The 24,802-nt window shown below is 42.7% G+C and overlaps 1 long non-coding RNA gene across 1 annotated transcript; it reads left to right on the top strand.

Moving 5' to 3' along the window:
• Positions 1-780: 780 nt before the first annotated feature.
• On the top strand, positions 781-1,878 carry LOC110686793. Its single transcript, XR_002504304.1, has 2 exons — positions 781-1,340; positions 1,699-1,878. It is a non-coding gene; the product is annotated as an uncharacterized LOC110686793 (long non-coding RNA).
• The last annotated feature ends 22,924 nt before the right edge of the window (positions 1,879-24,802 follow it).

Raw genomic sequence — 24,802 nt, 5'->3', positions numbered from 1 at the left:
CCCCCTTCGCTGCTCCCACGCGCACCAATTGGTCCAAATCCTCAACCCCGATGCACCGCCACTTCACCGCCACCACTACAGAACCCATTTGGGTTTCGGGTTCAACCTAGAAATCCCATTTTCTAGGGTTTTGGGTTTTCTGTGTTAAGTCAATTTTTGGTGGTTTAAGGTGAGGGAATGGGGTTTATAGGAGCCGGAAAACAGGGGAGGGGGTGGTTTCGAGGCTGCGGTGGTCGGGAAGGGGTTGAATCAAAACCGTTGCTCATGAAGGTGGAGGTTGGTTGTGGTTTTCGCAGGTTAAGGTTAGATTGGATGGGTGGCACGTCAGGTAGGGGAGGTCAGAGTAACAATGGGTGGGGGTCGGCGACAGCGGGTGATCCCGACTCCGGCAAGTCGGTTTCTGGGCTGGGGAGAGGTGAGTTGCGTGAAGGGAGGGGGAGAGGGATAGGGAATGGTGGTGAAGGTGGTTCCGGTGGGGACTGGCCGTTTTCCGGCAAGATGAGGGGAGGGGTTAGCGTTTGGTAGTGGTGGGGATGGCTGGGAAAATTTTGGGGTTTTTTTTTTTTTGTTTTTTTTTTAATTTTTGTATTTTTTTTAACTTTTTTTGTATTTTTTTTTAATTTTTATGAATTAAGATAAATGGTCCAATTATATCGTGACACGTGTCATGATTAACCCTAATTACTAACGGAGTTAACGACCGTTGGTCATTAATGACATTGGGTGAATATTTTAAAAACTGGGTGGCATTTGGTGAATTCTGAAAAGTCTGATGACATTTGATGAATTTTTAAAATTGTTCAGTGGCATTTGGTGAAATAGCCGTTTTATTTATCATTGGCCGTATAAAAAAAAATAACTTCATTCGTCTTCTCTCTTTAAAACCTCCGCCTATCCCCGATCCCAAATCAAAACCCTCATCCTCTCTTCTTTATGAATGCGCCGTCACTTACTCCAACCCCAAAGTAAAACCCTCATCCTTTTGATTTTTTATGCAACCTTCAACTTTAATGTATGATATAGATCCAATTCATCAACCCACGTTGTTATAGAATTAATTTCCAAGCAATTAAGATGAAAGAGAACAACAATCAAGGCAAATTAGAGTAAAAAAAGGAAGAAATTGGTACTACAGGTGGATAAAAGATGATACACAACGTATTTCGGCTGCTTGAAGTCGATGTAGATCGTCATGGTATCCTACCCTTTGAATTGCTCCTAATTGAAGATATACTTCAATTCTTCAACGTTAGAGAGATAATGAACCTCCTATGATAATAGATCTGGAATTATGAATAACTGTTGTCTGATTAATGATCTAACTTCAGATCCAAATTGAGGTAATCTATCTAACAATTGATTTTTCAATTTCAGAATTTGTCTCGATATTTATATATTAATTGAGTTGTTATTGAACTTTTGATTGTATTTTATACTTTTCTTAACAAATTTATTCACCAAATGTCATGCTTTTTTTTTTTTTAGGGATAACTGAATGTTATTGCTGAGTACAAAGTATATCAATTTTTTGTGCTATAAATTGTAGTAGTTGCTTGTGATGTTGTGATTTGTTTCAATTCAATAACCTATGGTTGTCTTTAATTTTTCTTTTTTTTATTTATTATATGTGTTCTTAAATAAGTTTTCTAGTAGAATTCTTATAATGATTGATTATTTTGTTTTAATTTGTTTTGTTAGGTTTACGTGACTGAATTCTCAAACAAAGGAGAAAGAAACTGGAGTACTCAAGCCTTATTGAAGTAATTACAATTGTAATTATATCTCAGTAAATTAAAATAATTATTTTTTTTGCAATTTTATGTCGGATGATTATTTGTATCACATGAATTTTAATTTAACCCATTGTTATTTTCAATGGTAGAGTGTAACTTACAATTTTTTATTTTTTCGCCATTTTTATAACATGAAAACAAAATTTTCAAAATTTAAATGCAAAAGCTGCCAAACCGCATAAAATAAAGCAAAAATAATTTTTTTTTAAAAAAAACTAGAGAACAATAAGACCGTTACGTGAAATGATGGGTATGTTTGATATCTTGGAAGTGCGCCTACGTAAAAGCATGTTGTGAATATGTTTGGCACTTATAGGAAGTGAGAATTGACATAATACGATTAGGGACAAATAAAGTAGGGAGCCGCCAACAAGTTTTTAAAGAACTTGTAAACCGTTCACGGATCATAAAAAGGCAACTACGATAAGGGACAACGATAGGAAACAACGATTGACCCATTAAGGTTACACCTCATTCATAATCCATGATATTACTAAATCCATATGGTTCGAAACCACGAAAGGAGGATCGGGGATGATGGTACGAAGTGAGTCATGGAGTCACATTCGCCCGTATTGGCCTCTACTCGATTCTTATGGTGAAAAATGATTCCTGCTATCTCAAAGGCATACAAACAAAATATTCAATTTTCTCCAAACTATTATTAAGCTAAATTGGTTGAATATTAATGCACACATAATTCTAAAATATTTGTGATCACTTGAATTAATTAACAAGATTACAAAGGATCTTAAACCGGTTGTCCAAATTATCTTATTAGGCGTGATTTTCAATTACATATTCCCTTTAATATGCAATATGGTGATCGTAAATAATAGAATAAACATTAATATTGGAAACAATTTAACAATAATTCTAACAATACAAAAATCGTTAGAAGAATAATAGAAATAAAAGGAACATAATTCTTACTTTGATTCTGTTTGTTTGCAACTACAAAATAATAAACGAGTTAGTAACTTCAAGGAAATAATAATAAAACAATAATTAAATTAAATTAAGTAGAATTGATTTGGGGTCAAACCCTTAAACAGTTCTACCTTTCACGCCTTGACTTAAGGACAGAACCACGAGTAAAGTATGGACTCCTTGGAGTACTTGAAGAAGGAATTTTGAAAGAATAAGGGTAGACTAGTGTTTAGGCTAATGCATAGAAGAGAGAAAAAACTAGAGAATTAATTGATGCCCCGTACATCATAGATGAGGGGGTATTTATAGAGAAAATGTGCTGAGGGAACACACGGAACCCTAAAATGTAAAAACCCTAAAAAAGTATCCCGCGACACGGCAAAGTGTACCGTGACACGGGAAATCCCACCGTTAGACGGGAAACATTCCCGTGACACGGTGAACTTTTGTGTGACGCGGGAAATATTTGCTGAATGGGAGAGAAAACGCGTTAAGGATTTACGCGGAAAGGACACGGAAACCCCCGTGTCACAGCAAGTGTCCTGTGTCACGGGGAACCCCACCGTCAGACGGGAAAGTTTACCGTGACACGGTGGAGTGTTGCCGTGACGCGGGAATTTTTTGTCCGCTTTTCCGTCTAAATTCATTTTTAACCCTAATTTCGTTCAATATTTTAAGTGCCGAGTGATAATTTCCGGCTATTTTCTAATTTTATTATTATTTGGGCTAAAATAAATAAAAAGTTTTGGCCAAAATAATAAAACAATAAAAAAAAAGGTTTGGGCTAAATTTAAATAATAAGTTTGGGCTGAAATTAAAACTATGCTTTGACCAAATATCAAGATTGATCCATGGACTATTCCAAAAATTGAATTTAATTAAATACGATATTTTAAGCACTATCGGGATGAAATACTGAACCCGACTAATAGTGGCGGTGAAAGGTTGTTCATCATCGGGTTTGGTTTTGGGGAGACATTTTTAGGTGTCTACAGAAGCCCGCACTTTGACTGAGTTTCGAAAACGATAGTCAAAGTAGCCGATAGGGACGGAGAATGACTTAAGACGTTCTGCGATCCTAAATCACTCTGTATACGCCGATACCTGCAGAAAAATGTTAACTCTACAGATAAAAGAGTAAAAGGATAGAATACGTATCTGACACCAGTGTGTCGGTGACAAATGAGTTTGGCAGCTTCCCATGCTTGAAGGAATCCACCGGATAATGTTCGTTGAAACGCTTTCCATACCTGAGGAAAGCCGACTGAGGAATTTGGTAGCTTTCTAAGCCTGAAGAAACCTACCAGATGATACTTTCCATGCCTGAGGAAAGTCGACAGATGATGAGAGTGCAAGTCACCGTGTATTGAGAACCTTGCGCCGTGAAATGATGGTGGTTCGATTGTCCCCGAACGTGGGCTGTAGTTGGTTCGCTTGTCTCCGAACGTGGGCTGTAGATGGTCCGCTTGTCCCCGGACATGGGCTGTAAATGGTCCGCTTGTCCCTGGACGTGGGCTGTAGATGGTCCGCTTGTCCCCAGACGTGGGCTGGTTGTAAATGGTCCGTTTGTCCCCGGACGTGGGCTGTAAATGGTCCACTTGTCCCCGAACGTGGGCTGTAGATGGTCCGCTTGTCCCCGGACGTGGGCTGGTTGTAAATGGTCCGCTTGTCCCCGGACGTGGGCTATAGATGGTCTGTTTGTCGCCGGACGTGGGCTGTAGATGGTCCGCTTGTCCCCGAACGTGGGCTGTAGATGGTCCGCTTGTCCCCGGACGTGGGCTGGTTGTAAATGGTCCGCTTGTCCCCGGACATGGGCTGTAAATGGCCCGCTTTTCCCCGGACGTGGGCTGTAGATGGCCCGCTTGTCCCCGGACGTGGGCTGGAATTGAGACCTGCAAAATAAAATTTGCCAAGGGACTCGTATAGACTATGATTGACTTGACCAACTGACTTGACCAAGTTTGACTTGACACGACATGACATGAGTATGACTTGTGATTGTGTGTGTATAGTTTGAGTGTGTGTGTGCAGACACAAGCAACCAAAAATGCAAAAGCAAAAATTTTCCATCATTTTTGTCATGAGACGAGTGGAAGGTACTGACTTTCTCCCGAAAAAGAAAGACGTGAAAAATGAAGTTTTATTTTTGAACTTTTTTCTATAAAAATTTTGAAAAAGTTTTTGAACTTCCCCAAAATAAAATAATGAAAAAGGGAAGAAGTTTTGAACTTCCTCGTTGAGAAAGACGAAATGAATCGTATGGATTGAATTTCTTGTCCTGAAAATAATGTATCCATGATGCATGTTCTTAGGACAGGAGGCTAAGGACAATTACATCATGTGATACGATAGATGAATGAACTTAAGTCATGGAGCTAAGCATCATATATGGTGTAAAGAAGCGATCTTGAACATCACTTAGGTCTGGAAGCTAAGCACGTATATAGATGAAGTGATTATGAACGTTGCTTAGGTCAAGGGCTAAGAACCATATGCTTTGTATTATTACAAATCATTGATATAGAAATGTTACTCAGCACATTATGCGATGCATGAAACAATAAACATTGCTCGGGTCAAGAAGCTAAGCAAGTATACAACGTTTCTTCTAATGAATGTTGTCTTGAAAGATGATGAAGCATGCGCGATACAGAAACAAGATTTCATGATAAAGGGTTTTAGAAAGATGACATGGATATGTATGTGTGAAAGAAGTGTGTGAAAGTGATACTAAGGTGAGGCTGCAAAGGTTATGGTGATGGAAATATATGTGTGAAGAGTCAAAGATGATGACTCTTTAGGCTGGGTAAGCTAATGTGATGTGGGTTCAAGCCCTCAAGTCTAGCTCTAAATGGGTAGGGATATAGAGATAAGCATTGGATATTCTTTGACTCGATCATGCATAGATATGAATATGACTGTGGTCGCACCTCAATGTGAGGTTGCCTACGTATCCGTTACGAATCAGGCCGAACGTAGCTCTAACCGAACTTTGCACAAGTGTGTGTACACCTCAAAGAGGTCTTTCAAGGGTTGTAATGTGGTTAAGCTGAAGGTTTAAAGAAGAAAGGGGTAAAAGGCTCAAGACCCGAGAGAAGCCCCCAAGATATGCAATTATGTATTAGACTTTGCAAGTTTTATTTTTCATATATTTTTTGTTTTGAATTTCTTTTTTTTTTTTTCATTCTTGTGAATCAATGTAGGCAACCTCAGATCATGCGGTCCATCACTCACTTAGCATTCATGTTTCTCAGGCACGGTACCAAGCACTCGATGAGAGACGCAATTTGAGATATGTTCATATCGGAGACATTGGAACACTTGCCTTTAGACATTTTTTTTTATTTACTTATTCTTTTCCCCTTTTTTTTTAAATTTGAACTTGCTTTTTGATTGTTACACAAATTGCACACCTTCCCATCCCAGAGTTAAGTGAATGTGGGATGAATAAATGAAGGCCAAACGTTAGACGAGGCTCAAAATGGTTGATGAAGAAATGGAATGTGATTGAACGGTTAACAGGGAATGACAGGGTTGCAAAGGTGCCTCAAGTCATTGGTGTGTACCTTGGGTTTCGTCCGGTAATTGAATTATTTTTTTTATTATTTTTTTTTATTTTTTGAGAATGAATGAATGAATGAAAAATTCTATGATCAAGATGTAAAGGAAATTTCTCATTTTATTAATGGAAAAGGTGAACGAAACACATGAAACATTTAAAAATTCAAAATGGAAAACCTATGCTAGACATGAATGGGGGAATGGAGATGAATGATAAAGAAAGAAATCATGAAATCTTGCATGAAGGATCTGCTGTGCGCCTTGTGTTCATTGCTTCTTGCCGCCTGGAGGGACAGGAAGTTTTTTTGCATCCACCAAGTCTTGAATGACGTCCTTTAAATTCCAACATTGCTCCGTAGTGTGGCCCCTTCCTTGATGGTACTTGCAATGGGCATTGGAATTCCATTTGACACTCCTTTCTTCAGGTTTTGGCTCTGGAAATGGCCCAATAGGTGTGATCAATCCTTGACTATAAAGGCGATCAAAGGCCGCATCATAAGTCATTCCTAAAGGAGTGTAAGTTCATTGAGATCAACTTGGCTTATATTGAGCAATGGAGTATCAAGAGCTAACACTTCATTGAGATCAACTTGGCTTATATTGTTAGTAGTATTTTCGTGCTTAGAAGACAAAGAAGAAGGATGGTCGTTTTTCTTGTTTTTCCAAGTGTTATTATTGTTACCAGCAGTCTTTATTAGCTCATCCTCGATATTGATGCCGATGTCGTATACAACTTCGAAAGTGTTTTGTGGAAGAAATTTGAGATGTTCCCTATATTTATGAGTCAGATTTTGATTAAAGAGGCGAACCATCTCTCTTTCTTTGGGAGGATCTACCAAGAGTGAAGCTGTTTCCCTCCACCTGTTCAGGTAAGCGGTGAAGCCTTCATTCTCTTTCTGTTTGAGAATGGAGAGTTCACGTTCAGAAGTTTTAGTTTGAATGTTACACTTATAACGATTCATGAAATTTTCGGTGACATCTTGCCAAGTCGCAGTATGCTTGGCATCTAGGGAATAAAACCATTGTTCGGAAGCATGTTCTAAGGGGAGAGGGAACACCGTAGGGAAGAGTGTTATGTCCAATCCCTTAAGAGCCATGGTTGCAGAGAACGCCTTCAAAATGAATAATGGATTGTCAGTAGGCTTGAACTTTGGAATATCAGCAGTGGAGAACTTTTCAGGGAGTCTGTCCTTCACATCCAAAGGAGTGGGAGACCGTTCCACATAAGTGAAATCCTCAGAAATCTTACTCATTTGTTCCCTCAATAGACATTTGAAAACAGGTGAAAAAACTCCACTAATTTTTTTATTATGACGAAAAAAGGGTGAATCAACCTTGTATACGATTATAAACGACCTGGTGCACGACTCGAGTCGGAACATAAAGAAAGTGTGTGGAATATACTTGACTCGCGAGTGACTAAGTGATGTTATAAGACTCGTGGTATGATCGTATGGCTAGACATGTGAACAATAACCAAAATGACTGACGCAAGGACCAAATTAACACGGAAGACTTAAAAAAAGCTGACTGGACTTATTTCAAGGGCACGTGACACGGAAAACTGTACCGTGTCACGTGACAAGTTGCCGTGACACGGTGGGTTTTTTTTTTTTTTTTTTGGGAAATCCACCGTGTCACGGTAGAAATTTGCCATGACACGGTGAGCTTTCCCGTGCCACGGTGGATGCTGACGTGGCACGGGAATTTTTTTTTTTTTGAAATCCACCGTGCCACGGTGGAAATTTCCGTGACACGGTAGAGTTTCTCGTGCCACAGTGATGTTGACGTGGCACGGGATTTTTTTATTTTTATTTTTTTGGAAATCCACCGTGTCACGGCAGAAATTTGCTGTGACACGGTAGAGTTTCCCGTGGTGCGGCAGACTTTTTTTTTTAAATCCATTGTGTCACGGTAGATATTTGCCGTGACACGGTAGAGTTTCCCGTGGCGCGGAAGAATTTTTTTTTTTTTGCTGCAGGTCCACCACGCCACGGTGGACAATCCCGTGTCGAGGCAACCCTCCCTTTTTTTTTTTTTTTTTTTTTTTTTTGCTAATTACTAAGTGAGTACGGTCCATTGGCAATCGTTAGTCACAAAATAATCCACCATAGACAAAGAAAGATCGTTAAGGTTAGGATCAAAACGACCAAACATAAAACACGTAGGCACAATGATGCAAAGAATAGTTCGCAACCTAAGGTCAAGTTCTATGTTCGACTATGGTCAAGTTTATTTGGTGTCAATAGGGTAGCATGGTTAAGAGTTTGGACGCGTTAGCAAGGCAGCCTCCCTTGAGGGTGTATGCCAACGGGCGGCTCCGCGAGTTCGTGATGAAATCAAACTCGACTCCATGGTTTAGGTGGATTTAATAACTCGGACAAACCCTTATTGCCATGAGTATTTTTGGGTTGAGAGCTTAAATCCCCCGGGGCTAAGACGTATATAGAACACACACGTTTTTTAAGAAAAATCGAAGGAAGATGACTATGAAAATAGAAAACAAGCCACCAAACTGATTTTAGGACTGTCGTGACAAGGTAGAGGTTCACGTGCCACGGTACTGCACACCGTCAGACGGTGCACTGTACCGTGACACGACATATTCTGCCGCAGCACGACAGTCAGAAAATCTGACTGGCGCCCTGTTCTCCTTCGTACGCAATCAAGTTATTCAATTTCTCCTACGGGACAGACCTAACGCGACGTTTATACGTCTATGCTTATGCAAAAATGCCAAATTAATCACAGGAATATTTTTCAAGAATCTTTCAAGTCTCATCCACTCATCTTAATTAAATACCGATCCCTTAAATCGATAAATAACCAAGAATCCTCCCCAGTGGAGTCGCCAAATTGTAGGCATCGTTCGAAGTGCGCCTACGTAAAATCATGTTGTGAATATGCCTGACACTCATAGGAAGTGGGAATTGACATAATACGATCAGGGACAAATAAAGTAGGGAGCCGCCAACAAGTTTTTAAAGAACTTGTAAACCGTTCACGGATCATAAAAAGGCAACTACGATAAGGGACAACGATAGGAAACAACGATTGACCCATTAAGGTTACACCTCATTCATAATCCATGATATTACTAAATCCATATGGTTCGAAACCACGAAAGGAGGATCGGGGATGATGGTACGAAGTGAGTCATGGAGTCACATTCGCCCGTATTGGCCTCTACTCGATTCTTATGGTGAAAAATGATTCCTGCTATCTCAAAGGCATACAAACAAAATATTCAATTTTCTCCAAACTATTATTAAGCTAAATTGGTTGAATATTAATGCACACATAATTCTAAAATATTTGTGATCACTTGAATTAATTAACAAGATTAAAAAGGATCCTAAACCGGTTGTCCAAATTATCTATTTAGGCGTGATTTTCAATTACATATTCCCTTTAACATGAAATATGGTGATCATAAATAATAGAATAAACATTAATATTAAGCAATTTAACAATAATTCTAACAATACAAAAATCGTTAGAAAAATAATAGAAATAAAAGGAACATAATTCTTACTTTGATTCTGTTTGTTTGCAACTACAAAATAATAAACGAGTTAGTAACTTCAAGGAAATAATAATAAAACAATAATTAAATTAAATTAAATAGAATTGAGTTGGGGCCAAACCCTCAAACAGTTCTACCTTTCACGCCTTGGCTTAAGGACAGAACCACGAGTAAAGTATGGAATCCTTGGAGTACTTGAAGAAGGAATTTTGAAAGAATAAGGGTAGGCTAGTGTTTAGGCTAAAGCATAGAAGAGAGAAAAAACTAGAGAATTAATTGATGCCCCTTACATTAGAAATGAGGGGGTATTTATAGAGAAAAGGTGCTGAGGGAACACACGGAACCCTAAAATGATAAAAACCCTAAAAAAGTATCCCGCGACACGGCAAAGTGTACCGTGACACGGGAAATCCCACCGTTAGACGGGAAACATTCCCGTGACACGGTGAACTTTTGTGTGACGCGGGAAATATTTGCTGAACGGGAGAGAAAACGAGTTAAGGATTTACGCGGAAAGGAAACGGAAACCCCCGTGTCACAGCAAGTGTTTCGTGTCACGGGGAACCCCATCGTCAGACGGGAAATTTTCCCGTGACACGGTGGACTGTTGCCGTGACGCGGGAATTTTCAGTCCGCTTTTCCGTCTAAATTCATTTTTAACCCTAATTTCGTTCAGCATTTTAAGTGCCGAGTGATAATTTCGGGCTATTTTCTAATTTTATTATTATTTGGGCTAAAATAAATAAAAAGTTTGGGCCAAAAAAATAAAACAATAAGAAAAAAGGTTTGGGCTAAAATTAAATAATAAGTTTGGGCTGAAATTAAAACTATGCTTTGACCGAACATCAAGACTGATCCATGGACTATTCCAAAATTGAATTTAATTAAATACGATATTTTAAGCAGTCTCGGGATTAAATACTGAACCCGACCAATAGTGGCGGTGAAAGGTTGTTCATCATCGGGTTTGGTTTTGGGGAGACATTTTTAGGTGTCTACAAGGACCCTTTTTCTTCTAAATTATTTATTTTATAACTAACTTAACAGACCCGCTAACAAATGCAACGGGTCTTTTTGACCTTATAAACAGACCCTCTCTAATGAACGGGTCTCTTTATCAAATTGATCCCTGAGATAAAGACCTGTTTTAACGGGTCTCTTCGCCAAATTTAGTAGTAGTGATCCTCAATTACCGGTGTTTTTTTTCAAGTGTTTCGATTGATTTAATTATTTCTTTGTCACTTTCATCATTAGTTAAACAATGCTCATCATCTTGAGTTAAAGAATGACACGAGGAGTAAGCAAAAGAAGACATGTTATTGAATTCGGAAACCATTATATCAAATAAAGTTATGTCCGTTGGGACTTGATTATTAAATATTCTAGGAGAAGGTGCTAAAGAAAAAGAACTAGGAAAGGGTGCTACGACTAAGGACTTAGAAGACTCAATAGGGGAAGACTCTGACTCGGACTCTGACGATTTTTCAAACATTGGTCCTTGTCCGGTTGTTATGGAGATCTTTCTTCCACTTGGAGTAGTTACCTTCATTGCCTTTTGCCATCCTTGAACTAGACCCTCTGTTGGAGTGATAATTTTGGAAGGATCAAAATTATCACTTTGTAGTACTGTTTGAATGAGCAAGGAGTTGTCTTCGATATGCGTTAGCTCATTCTTTTCATATCTAAAGAGGAGTCCCATGACATTAAAGTCAAAGCATGGGGTTTCTTTCTCCTTATAGATGGGAGTTGGAACATCATCTAGAAAATTACAATCCAAAAATATTTCAAACCCAGGTTATCTTATCCAATTCTTGACAAAGGGTTTAGGAAATTTATAGCATGGAAAATTCTCTCCCTCTTTTACGTATTGTCCATTTAGGGTAAGAGGATAATGATCCATTGAGATTGGGTTCTTTTGGGTACGAGAATTCTACGTGCATTTGCTTTTTCCCGGACTCGCTTAGGATCTTCTAGAGTCGGTTCAAAACCAAGTCCAAAAGTGTCAAATTTAGGGAGGCCAGGTACTCCCATTTGCTTTGCTATCCCTTTCTTCTTTCCAAGAGTCATTCCAAGAAAGTGCTCCTGTTTCTTGAGGATAGCAATTACCGTCATGTTAGAGTGGAGGTCGTAGTGAAGAGGGGTCCTTTCATCCTCCTCAATTAAGGGGTCCTTTCATCCTCCTCGAGTCTTCGTCATCTTCTTCGTGCTCCACATTTATGATATAGCCTTGATTCTCATTGGTGAAGCATTGATTGTGACAGGGATTCCTCGAACTATTGCCTTCACTTGCTGATGAAGGGATGAAGGGACGACCTTTAGGTCGTGAAGCCAAGGGCGTCCCAACAATAGGTTGAAAGATGCTTCAATATCTACCACTTGAAAAGTAGTAAAATGTTCTTTGACTCCTGCCATTACATTCATGGTGATATTCCCAAGATCTTGGCGGCGAGTGTTGTCATAGGATCTTATTCCCTGTGTAGACGGAGACAAGTCTTCGTCATTTATCTCTAACATTCTCGCAGTTCGGAGTGGACATACATTAATCGCTGATCCATTATCTACAACAGTCATTGGGACATTCATTCTCTTGCAGATTACTGTGAGATTTAATGCTTTGTTATGTTTATCACCCTCGGGAGGTAAGTCCTTGTCAGAGAATGTGATTAAATTGATGGGACTAGGAAAATCACTCATGAGAAAGTAAGCCAACCTATGTTGATGGGATATGGCTAAGATTTTCCATATATACATTCATATCAACTTTAGTCTCCTTTAATTGCTTGACAACATCGTTGTCTTCTATGATAGGTATGGGTATTTGCTGAGTAGTAGGGATTGGTTGTTGCACAATAATGGGAGGTCTCCTGGATCTTGTGAGGATATCTATGGATGAATCTTCTTCATCCCAAATGTCGTCCACTGGATATATTGTGAAGAGTGGGGTCTCTTCCATATCCTTAAGGTAGACATACTCATCATGACTTTCCCAAACTCTATTAATAGTAGTATCTTTCTCTTGTGGAATTTGGACTATATTTTTTTCATTAATTAGTCTCTAAATTAAATCCGTAAATTTAAAACAGTGTTCTATTGTATGTCCCCCTAACTGATGATATGGACAGTATAACCTATCCGTCCTCTTTAGTAATTCAAATGGTCTCGGTTTGAGAGGTTTCATCTTGCCACTCTCGGAGAGCATTTTGAACATATTCTCATAGGTGGTCCAAATTGAAGTGTAGGACTTATGGCTCCTTTTGGGTGTTTTGACTACTTAAAGATAGAATGGTTTCTTCATAGTAGTCTTTATAGGTGTTACTCCTTTGTTGACATGTTTAATTTTGTTCTTGTTCGGTGCGTTCAAGAACTCTTCTACACAATGCCTACCAATTTCTCTACCGAATATATGAGGAGCAACATATCTTCCTTAGTGGGCGGTTGCTGCATTGGGGATGGTTCACTCATGGCGTCGAAGAATACTTCTTCTTCTTCTTTAAGGGCTTGAGTTTCTTCGACTAGTTTGATCAAAGATGAGGGATCAATAGAATTTTCCTCATCAGAAATAGCCAACTGTTGATGCTTGGCTTCTTGCTTGCAGGAGGCACTGGGAATTTATTGTTATCGATCAAGTCCTGGATGGCTTCCTTTAGCTTCTATCAATTCTCAGTAAGATGACCCCTACATTAATGGTATTTGTAGTGTGCATTAGGGTTCCAATTTGCCGTTCTCTTTTCGACTAGTGGATCCCCAAATGGTCCAATAAGAGTTATAAGACCTTTTTCATGAAGACGGTCGAATGCGGCGTCATAACTCATACCAATAGGAGTAAAGTTTATCCTAAATGGTTTCTTTTGTCTTTAATTATTCATAGCGAGGACTTCATTCAGATTAAAGGTGCTAACATTGTTTGAGTGGGTAGTTTTGGACGAAGAAGGATTGTCGTTCTTCTTTCCTTTCCAGCCACTATTGGAGTTAGTGTTAGCAGCTTTTTGCTGCAAGGTCGTCTTCAATAATAATCCCAATGTCACAGACGGCCTTGAAAGTATTAAAGTTGCTTTGATACTTGAGATGTTTAGAATATTTTTCATTGAGATTCTTTATGAACAATCTCACGAATTCTTTTTTAGTAAGTACCTCAATCATCTTAGCAGAGGTTTCCCTCCACTTATTAAAGAATGAAGTAAAACCTTCATTCTCTTTTTGTTTAAGTATCTCAAGTTCCTTTTAATGAGTTTCAACTTGAATATTACACTTGTATCTATCAATAAAAGCGTTTACAATGGCATCCCAAGTAGAGGTTTTCTCTTTGTCAAGGGAAAAGAACCATTGTTGATAAACAATTTTGAGTGATAAAGAAAAAAGTGTATGAAAAAAATTTCTTATCTTTCCCCTTAATATTCATTATTGTCTCGAACGCTCTTAAGTGGAAATAAGGATTATATGTCGCCTTGAACTTAGGGATGTCACTGGCATTGAACATCTGCGAAAGAAGTTCCTTGTCCACTGAGACCCCTTGTGAGCAAATGCCTTAGAATCTATAGTCATTAGATATTTTGCTCAAGCTTTCTTGCATGAGCTCTATTTGTTTTTGCCTCACAGGGTCATTGACTTGAAGAGGTATGTTTTGGGTGTTTTGTCCCTTAGGAGAGTTACAACACGAAGACTGATCCGCAGTGAGCTGTACCTGCAAAACAAACGGAGACACCGGTTGGGTGGTGCTCCGCCTCCGACGCACAAGTTAGTAACTTGAAACGGAATAGAGAGAACGGAAATTTAGGTGGGTATCTGCTCGGATTCCAAGCTCAGGTCTTTCTCTGATGTAAGAGAATAAGTGTGTAATAAATGATTCAATGTGTCCCCAAAATGGGGAAATATCTCCCTATTTATAGGGTCGTTGGGAAAAGTGCCCCTACCTAGGTCACTTGACCTAGATTTTAATGGGCTGCGCCGTTTTACGGCGCTCCTAGGAGTTTGGGCCTTTGAAAGCTGCCATTTAAGAAACATATCTAAGGGCGCCAAGTGTCAAGAGGACGTTGAGCCACATGGGCCATCCTGAGCTCGACACGTGGCAACCTCTCATTGGTCCACGTGTCTTGGGTAAAAATACCCTAAACATTTGCCCCTCACAGGTTGCACGTGCATGTCACGTGGGGCCTGTGACACGTGTCCACCTTTCATAGGTGAATAGTAACGGGTAAAATTTTGAATTTCAAATCAAAATTTCCCCCCTTTTTCCTTTCTATAAATAGAAAGTTACCCCCTCTCCTTTTCACACTTTACCCTCATATTGACTTTTTAGAGAGAGAAAAAGAGAGACTCTAGAGAGAGTTTTCTCTGCTTCCGCCTGCATAACAGCAAGTTTCAAGCTTCCAAGTGCTAGCAGTACATCACCCGTTTCACCGGCTGTAGCGGTTTTCAGATTTTCCTGAGTCAAAGCAAGGTAACCGCCTGTACCATTTTAGTTTTCTCCCCTTCAATTTACATACCATTTTTTCCGCCTGTATGCCCGGCTTTCTTTAGAAAATAGAAAATATAAATGAGTTCCCAATCCACCCACTCGGCACTGCCTAGGACACTCAGCTGATCCCCCGGAACAACTGAGTCTAGAACAGGGGGTGCCTCTTCTGGACTGTCGGAACCAATATGCTCATCTTCGAATTCCTCCCTCTGTGTGTCTGTGCAGGACACAATGGCCAGAACGAAACAAACGGCCAGGCGGTCTAAAAGCCGGCGCACCATGAGAGTGCTTGCCGATGAGGTTTTCCCGGAAGGGGATCGACGAATTGGGAGGAGAGCGGATCTGACGAGGAGGCTCCCTCTACTTCCGGGTGCTCTGGAGTGAGAGAAGTAGACGGCGAGGGAGCCGCCTCCTCCAATGAAGTCGGCGACGCTGAGGCCGGCCAGGGATCAAGAGCGGAATCATCCGGCTCTGACCAGGGAGATTTTGCGGCTGACTATCAGCAGCCACCCAAGGTAGCTGACAATCCCAACCCTAAAAGGACCCGGATGCTACCAAGTAACATTGCCCTTCTTAATAGCGGGTTAAGGGCCTTTAAAGAGAAACATCCCTTTGGAAGGGGTTGGGAAATTATTGTCCCTCCGGCTGATGCTGTGATGGCCTTGGTGGACGACATTGACCATGCAGATGACTACTTCATCTGTTATAAGGCGGTAATAGAAGCCGGCCTCCGGTTCCCCCTCCACCCCGGGATTAGGAAAATCCTTAAGGGGTATGATCTGGGGGTTTGGCAGCTCACCCCTAACTCGTGGGTGAACATATTAAGTTACATCGCCGCCTGCGAGTTCCAAAACTTGAACCCCAGTTTCTCTGCCTTCGGTCACATGCACTACTTGAGCAAGGCTCCAGGCGGCCATGGGGCATGGTATACGCTGACTACCCTGCCCCAATATCTAATGACTTTGGAAAAAGTGTCCAAGTGGTCCGGGTGGAAGGACAAGTTCTATTTAATTTCCTCTCCAACCCTATGACACAACCGGACCCTGCGCCGGTACAATACTGAGCCGAATCTTCTTGGGCGTAAATGCCCTCTCCCGGCACTATCTACTAAAGCCCAGAAGCAAATCATGGAGCCGGGATTTTTTGAGACAACAACTGAGCCCATGGGGGATGGGACTCACATCATAGTTCCCAAGAACTGGATCCCCTATCTGGACTTCTTCAAAGATGAGTGCTTCTTGTCCGCCTGCGGACTGAGTACGATGTTTCCCAGGGGTAGAATACTTCTCATTCGGAATGATTGTCATTTTATTTTTATTGCAAACTTGCCTTAATTCTTTCTAACTTTAAATTTCTTGTTTTTGCAGAAGAAGCCCTGAGGATGGTTGACCAGGATAAGACTCCTGCTAAGTCTGCGGCGCAATTGCGCAAGGAGGCGGCCCTTGTCAAAAAGGCAGCCGTCGAGGCTAAAGATACGAAAAAAGGCGGGGTAAGACCGCCAAACTTTATGTTTGCATTTTTTTATATATATACCGGTTGGGTATACTTATATTTTGCTTCTTTCTTAGGAGTCCGCCAAGAGAATCCCTCGATCATTCTCCAAGCTTCTTAAAAGGCAGGGAGATGATCTGGAGAAGGCTCCGGTTGCCAAAGCCGCAAGGAAGGATCCCCCCCAGAAGCAAAGTTCTGCCCAATCCGGTCGTCCAACGACTGGGGGCAAATCCCCTGCTGTTCTGAAGAAACTGAGTGAAAGCTCAGAACAGCAGAAAGCGTCGGAAGCCTCTACGGCTTCGAAGGGTGGCGAGACACCTAAGGTTGCAGGTGGTGCGGCAACCACTGGGGAGGAGAACAAGCCGGAGACCCATCCGTAAATTCACGGTAAGGAACAAACTGAAATACCTTGGCCACTTGATTTTATGAGAATCAAGACCAAGGTTGATTCTTCAAAAGGGTCAGTCAGCAGCCGACAACGAATGAATGCCAGCTACGCTGCTTCTATCTCACAAAGAACTAATTTTGATGCAGATCTGACTCCTAACCCGCCGGATCTTGAAGGCTTCGCAAAGCGGATGGTGAGGACCCTCACCTGGTCTGAGAAGGCCTCCATACCTGATCTGCAGGTCGTGGACTTTGACCGGATAATGGATTCTCTGGCTGAGGTAAAAAATCCCTTTACCCTGATATCTTTTATCTTCAACTTGGCCAAGTAACTCACAAACCGGCTGTCATTGTCTCAGGCTATGGTGAGAGTGGACAGTCTCCGGGGCCCCTTTAGGCGGAAACAGGAAGAGGTAAATGACGCCAAACGGAGGGTCCTAGAAAACCTCAACTTTGCTGAACATTCTGATTATATGTGTAATTTAAAGATTAAAGCAGTATTGTTGAAACAGGAGGAGCTGATCCGGAGTTTGATGGCTGCAAACGATGAAGCTAACAGCCGGGCTGATGGCCTTGAGAAGCAGCTGAAAGATGCCAAATCTGATCTCAAGGCATTAGAAGATGCTGACAAGGAGAATGCCCAACTCCGGATTGACAACGACTGCCAGAAGCTCCAGTTCATTACCCTGCGCAACAAGCAGTCGGATGAGAAGGCCCGGGAGCAGACCCGGCTGACTGAGGAGAATGAACGGGAGAACTTGGCCCAGCTGAAGATCACCTGGGGCCTCCTCTACCCAGAAATAGACTTTAAGGTCTATAAGCTGAGGTATGATTACGCCACTGAGGTGTATGATGCCCAGCAACTGGGTGATGCTCCTCCGCCTCGCTTCAAAGACTGGGCTTCTGAGCAGGGATATGAAGTCTCTGATGATGAGGAGCCGGCGGATGATCATCAAGAGGGCCAAGCCAGCCAAAATCAACCGGAGAAGACTCCGCCTCAGCCTTAGGCGACCCTCCCACCTTTCTGTGGCAGTATGCCAATCAATGTTATTTACCGGCTTGCATGCTGTGTTTTGTTGTATCTTTTTACCAACCATGGGGTTGGGTTAACATTTTTACTTTCTTTCTTCACCGGATGTGTCCGGCTAACAATTATTCTGGCCTTTGTGCCATTTCAAATACAAATGAAGTATTCCGACTCAGTTGGATTTTATATATGTGTGTTTTGAGTTTTTTCAATTTGAATTTTTCATGTGTATGCAATCCTTTAGTATTTTGCCCAACTTAAAAAAGCATGTGGCAATTTGCGATTTGGGTGCTCTTGCCCCTGGGCGGCTGTGTTGTTGGTTTTATGTCAAGCTGATTGATTGGCTTGAAAACACTTGATACTTGGAGAAGTATGGAGTGTTTTTAGGCCAATAAATCACAATGGTGATTGCCCCAAACCAAGTGCACAGCCGGCCATAAAAGCGGGTGCTTTGAGCTTCTTACCCAGGCGGTTATATTCCGTCTGGGGTTAACGTGTAGCCATTACACAATTCTTTTCCCCAATAGGGGAAGTGAGTGTAACTTTGGAATAAATAACCCAAGTAAGAATTTCTATCAATGATCGACTGATGCCTTTGGGAATCCGGTATCTGGAAACTTATTCGTTCTTCATAGGTTATTTTGGTCAGACGGCTATGAGTTGGCCAACTCGGTCGTTCAATTTTTGCCGTCTGCATGGGTACGTAGAAGCGACAAATAGTCTGTTCTCTTCGACGATTGCACCCGGAGTGGTGTTGCCGGACGCCTTTGTCCATGCTGGGATAGGCGATTTTATAAAATGAGCAACCATCCGGCTATTTTAGCCTCTGGTCTTGTTTGGGGCCGGTTGTATAGCCACTAAACGTTTTTGTGCTTAGTTTTTAGTATTGAATTTACACTAAGTATCAAACTTAGTTTTTTAAACAAGCAGGTCAGTCTGGGTATTACCCAAGCAGATAATCAAGCAGTTTAAGAAACAAAGTATCAAACTTAAATAAACAAGGGATCCGAGTAGTACCCTGGCGGTCCAACGAATATAACCTTTACTAAGTTTCAAACTCAGTTAGGTAAAGAAGAATCCGCTTGGGTATTACCCGGATGGATAATTAAACAATAACTCGATTTTGCAAACAAAGTCTGAATCTTCATTAATTGACTCACTGTTTACAAAACGTTTACAATCTCAGAAGTTGTACTTTTTAGGTTGTCTACATTCCAAGTTCTAGGCAGACGCCTGCCGTCTAGGGTTTCTAGGCGGTAGGTGCCATCCCTTACTTCTTCATAAATCCGGTAGGGGCCTTCCCAATTTGGAGTTAGCTTTCCCAGCTCATTGGCCCTACCGGTTGCCTCCATTTCCCGTAACACTAAGTCGTCAACTTTCAAAGGACGCTTGTGTACTTTTTTGTTGTAGGCTCTAGTCATTCTCAGACGGTAAATCTCATGACGCGAGGCGGCGTTGCCCCTGCGCTCTGGGATTGAATCCAATGCCAGGCGCATTGCTTCCTAGTTTACCTCTTCATCATACAGCATGACTCTGAGAGTCGGCTCGTAATGTTCGATGGGCAAGACGGCTTCAGCACCGTAAACCATGAGAAATGGGGTTTCACTGGTTGCCCCTTTGGCTGTTGTTCGGATGGCCCATAGGACATGGATTAATTCTTCTGCCCATAAGCAATCGGCTCTTTCTATTTTCTTTTTAATGCCGTCTGAGATGAGTTTGTTGAAGGCTTCAACTTGGCCGTTTGCTTGGGGCCGGCCAACAGATGCAAAATAGCTTGAGATCCCTTAATCTCCCAACCAAGTTTTTATCTGAGGCGTCTCAAACTGAGGACCATTATCAAACACCATAGACATAGGTACCCCATACCGGGTGATAATGTTCTTCCAAATGAAGGAAATTACGTCTGAGGTCTTGATGTTTTTAACCGCCTCAGCCTCCACCCACTTGGTGAAATAATCCACAACCACCAAGATGTAACGCTTTCCGCCTGGAGAAGGCGTGTAAGGACCTAGAATGTCCATGCCTCATTTTGCAAACGAGATTGGGCTGTGGATGGCCGTCAGATCAGTAGCCGGACGGTGAATGAGTTTACCATACTTTTGGCACTTGTCACATTTCTTCACCAATTCCTTGACGTCTGCCTCAAGAGTGGGCCAAAAGTAATGTCGTCTGGCTCTGACGGCTAGGGACCTGCCGCCTATATGAGAGGCGCAGAATCCTGAGTGCAAGTCTTCGAGAACTTCCTTCCCCTTTTCTGGGGTGACACACTTCAACAGGGGCTTAAGAAATCCTGCCTTGAAGAGTTCTCCATTTTTCAACTCAAAGCTTGCAGCTCGCTTCTTCAGGACGGCTGCTTCCTGTGGTGAATTAGGAAGTGTGCCCTTTGAAAGATAAGCCCGGATGGCATCCATCCAGGTGGAGCTTCGGCCTAAGGTTCCAATGGGCTCTTCATGTATGCTTCTCTTTTCAAGAACTTCCCAAAAGACCGACCGAAGAGTATCACAGCAGGCGGATGAAGCCAATTTGGACAAGGCATCCGCCTAGTTGTTATCTGACCTGGGCACTTGATTCAAATGGAATTCCTCAAGTGCCCCAGTCTCTTCCTTGACTGCCTGAAGATATTTGATCATAGCCGGATGAGTTCCCTCATATGCTCCCTTATATTGGCTAACGACCAATTGAGAATCAGATTAGGCGTCAATCTTCGTTTCCCCTGCTGCCTTACACATGCGAATTTCGGCTAGCAGGGCTTCATATTCCGCCTCATTATTTGAGGCTTGAAACTTGAACCGCAGTGCATATTCAAATTTGTCCCCCTCTGGGGACTCATATACAATTCCTGCACCACAACCGCTCTTTGTTGAGCTTCGGTCTACATACACTTTCCAAACCTGATCAAGATTATCCGGTTGGACCGGTAGAGTCATTTCAACAATGAAGTCGGCAAACGCCTGACCTTTCACTGCTTTTCTAGGTTCAAAAGTGATTTTAAGACTTTGCATTTCAATAGCCCATTTTAGCATTCTTCCGGATGACTCCAAAGTAGACATTGGCCGCTTGAGGGGCTGGTCGGTGTAGATTACCACCGGATGAGCCAAGAAGTATGGCTTCAATTTCTTGAAAGCCATATACAGAGCAAGTCCAAATTTTTCTACCATGGGGTACCGGAGCTCAGCATTTTTTAAGACACTGCTAATGAAATAGACCGGAAGCTGAACACCGTCTCTCTCAGCAAGGAGAACGGCACTGAGAGCATGATCTAAGACGGCTAAGTACATGTATAATACCTCTCTAGGCAATGGACTAACAAGTCTTGGCAAAGAGTGGAGGTGTTCCTTCAGCCATTGAAAGGCCGCCTCAACCTCATCTCCCCATTAAAATCTGGTCTTCTTCCTGATTGCTTGGAAGAAGTAAAGGCATTTGTCACCTGACCGGCTGAGGAACCTCCCCAGGGCAGCCAGGCAACCGGTTAGTCTCTGTGCTTCCTTGACAGTGCGGGGTGACTTCATGTCAATCACCGCCTGTATCTTCTCAGGGTTAGCCTCTATACCCCTTTGATCAATCAGGAATCCGAGAAACTTCCCACACTCAACACCAAAGATGCATTTCTTAGGATTTAACATGACCTTATGCCGCCTGAGTGTGGTGAAGGTTTCTCGGAGATCAGCAAGGTGATCCGCCTGCTGTTTGGATTTGACTATCATGTCATCAATGTATGCCTCTACATTCCTCCTAATTTGATTAACAAAGACAGTATTAATCATTTGTTGGAACGTAGCCGACGCATTTTTTAAGCCAAACGGCATCACCGTGTAACAGAATAGCCCCTGATCAGTGACGAAGGCCGTCTTTTCTTGATCTTTCTTCCAAAGGGGTATCTGATGGAAGCCGGAGTAGGCAACCATAAAACTCATCAAGGCGTGACCGGCTGTAGAGTCGACCAGACTGTCGATCTTTGGAAGCGGATAACTGTCCATTGGACATGCCTTGTTGAGGTCCGTGTAATCAACACACATGCGCCAGGTCCCATTCGGTTTCTTAACAAGGACCACATTGGCCACCCAGTCGGGAAAATTACAAGGCCGAATGAACTTGGCGTCTAGCAGCTTTTTGACTTCGGCAGCTGCCGCCTGACTTCTTTCCTCGTCGTGGTTTCTTTTCTTTTGCCGGATAAGCTTCTTTTTAGGATCCACGGCGAGCTTGTGGACAGCAAGATCCGGGCTGACGCCTGGCATCTCTTCCACTTCAAAGGCAAAAATGTCTTTGAATTCTTTCAGCAAAAGGTGCAAGTCTGCACTTAAAGTAGCATGAGCAACCGTCCCAACCTTTACAGTACGTTCCGGACGGCTGTCATCCAAAACAAGATCAATGCTTTCACCAGCCGGTTGGGGACGAAGCTCATCTGACCGTTCACCTGTCAGTGATTGCTATTTTTTCTCTTTCTTCACCTCCACCAGCATAGGAGCCTTTCTTTTCTTTCCGGCTGCTGGTGGGGCAGGTGCTGGGTCGGCATCCTTGACATTGTCAAGGTCTATGGGTTCCTGACCGCCTGGGGCCACGGTATCTTGGACGACTGAGAGATAACACTCTCGGGCCGTCTTCTGATCCCCATTCAGGGAACCCACAATGCCGTCATCCCTCTCATACTTGATGAGCATGAGAGATGGGATGATTACTGCCTTGGCTACGTTGAGGGTTGGCCGACCAAGGATGATGTTGTAGGCCGTCAACTCCTCAACGACCAAGAATCTGACGACAATATGGCATCCCTGGCCTTTCTCCCCCAACCGGATGGGTAAGTCAATTCTACCGGCTAGGTAGACCATCCCACCCCCAAAACCAACCAAGGGATGGGTGACCGGATGCATGCTGCTGACATTGTATTTAAGCTTTTGCAGGCACCGGAGGCTGATGATGTCTGATGAGCTGCCGGTGTCTATAAGGATCCGTCCAACCAGCTGGTTGGCAACCTTACATTCAATGACCACCAGGTCATCATGAGGGTGGCGGATGCTGCCCCTATCCTTCTCAGTGATCAAGACGTCTGGGAAGGAAGAGCTGGCAGACGCCTGCTCATCATCTTCTTTGTCCATCTTTCGAAGATGGCTCTTGGTGCCCCGGATGGTAGGGCCACCACATGAGAACCCGCCTGCTATAGTGTAGACCGGCTCCTTGTCGTTATCCGAGCTACTAGCAGGCTGGGGGGTAGTCTTGGAGGACTGACCCTTGTTTTTCTTTTTTGCCCCGGCTGGGGACTTGGAAATATAGGACTTCAGCATCCCCTTGTCAACTAGACGGTCCAACGTCCGTTGAAGACTGAAGTAGTCGTTGGTGTCATGGCCAACTTCCTCATGTATTAACAAAATTTATTTTTGTTCCTAGATTGAATGGAACTTTTCATTGGATTTGGCTTCTCTAGAGACAGCCGCTCTTTTATCTCCATGAGGATGGAGTTGCAGTCCTTGTTAAACTCGTACTTTGGGACGTACGGTTTAAATTCTTTCTTCTTCTTCTGGGACCGCTGGTCAGAGTCACTAACCGCCAAGACCTCTTTTCTCTTCTTGCTCTCCTCTTTCTTTTTGGCCGGCTGAGAAGGCCGGTTGTCTTTCTGCTTGTCAGACTTCTTAGAGTCCGACTGGCCTCCAGGCGAGCAAAGGTCGGTAGCTTGAAAAAGTCTGTAAAAGCTACCTCATCAGACAGCCCCTGAATCTGAATTCTGATCTGGTAAAACCGCCTGACATATGAGCGCAACCCTTCTCTCTCTCCCTGCTTAATAGTGCTCAAATCAAGGCTAGTTTTCTTAGCAGGGATGTTCATTGAAAAGTTAGAAGCAAACAGGAAGGCAAGCTTCCTGAAGCTATCAATGGACCCGGCTGGCAGATTGCCAAACCATTGTAGGGCAATGCCCTTCAATGTAGCCGGGAAGCATCGACACCAAGTGGCATCATCCAACTCCTGCAGATACATGAGATTGGTGTAAGCCATGAGGTGGTCTTCCGGATTGGTGGTACCATCATAAGTACCAACCAACACGTTCTTAACCTTGGCCGGCTGTGCCGCCTCGGTTATCTCCCGGGTGAACGCAGAAGGCTGTTCACCCAGGCGTAGCAGACGAAGCTGCCAGTCCAATGGCTGGACATTTGGATATGCCGCCTGACCCCCAAAGAAGGCCGGCTGCATGAAATGAGGGGAATACTGTCCGTAAGCCTGAGTAGGCACATACGGGACAACTCCAATCATATGAGGACCAGAATGGACGGTATTACCGCCTGTCTGACTCTCATGCAAGGAAGATGCATTCCCGACAGAGGTATTGTTGAAGCTGTCTGGAAAGTTCGACGTTGAAGCCGACTCAGGCAGCGACTGGTTTCTCTTCCGGTTGATGATCTCCCAGGCATCAAGAGTTTCTTTTTTACTTCTCACCGGCTGCTGAGTTTGGCGAGTGTTGTTGGTATTCTTCCCAGGAAGGTGAATCCTTAACCAATCAATGGTCCCGACTGCCTTGTCCTTTGGATGAGGAGTGGGCTGCCGGTTTCTGACTGACTTCCCCTTCTCTAGAGAAGTCTTCTTCGCCGACTGACCTTTACTTGGGCCAGCCCGGCTTTTGGTGATCAGCTCTTTAATTTCACCCT

Source organism: Chenopodium quinoa, unplaced genomic scaffold (genome assembly GCF_001683475.1).
Source record: "Chenopodium quinoa cultivar QQ74 unplaced genomic scaffold, ASM168347v1, whole genome shotgun sequence".
NCBI lineage: Eukaryota > Viridiplantae > Streptophyta > Magnoliopsida > Caryophyllales > Amaranthaceae > Chenopodium > Chenopodium quinoa.
Note: the sequence above shows the minus strand (reverse complement) of the source record. Positions and strands in the feature narration are given on the sequence as shown.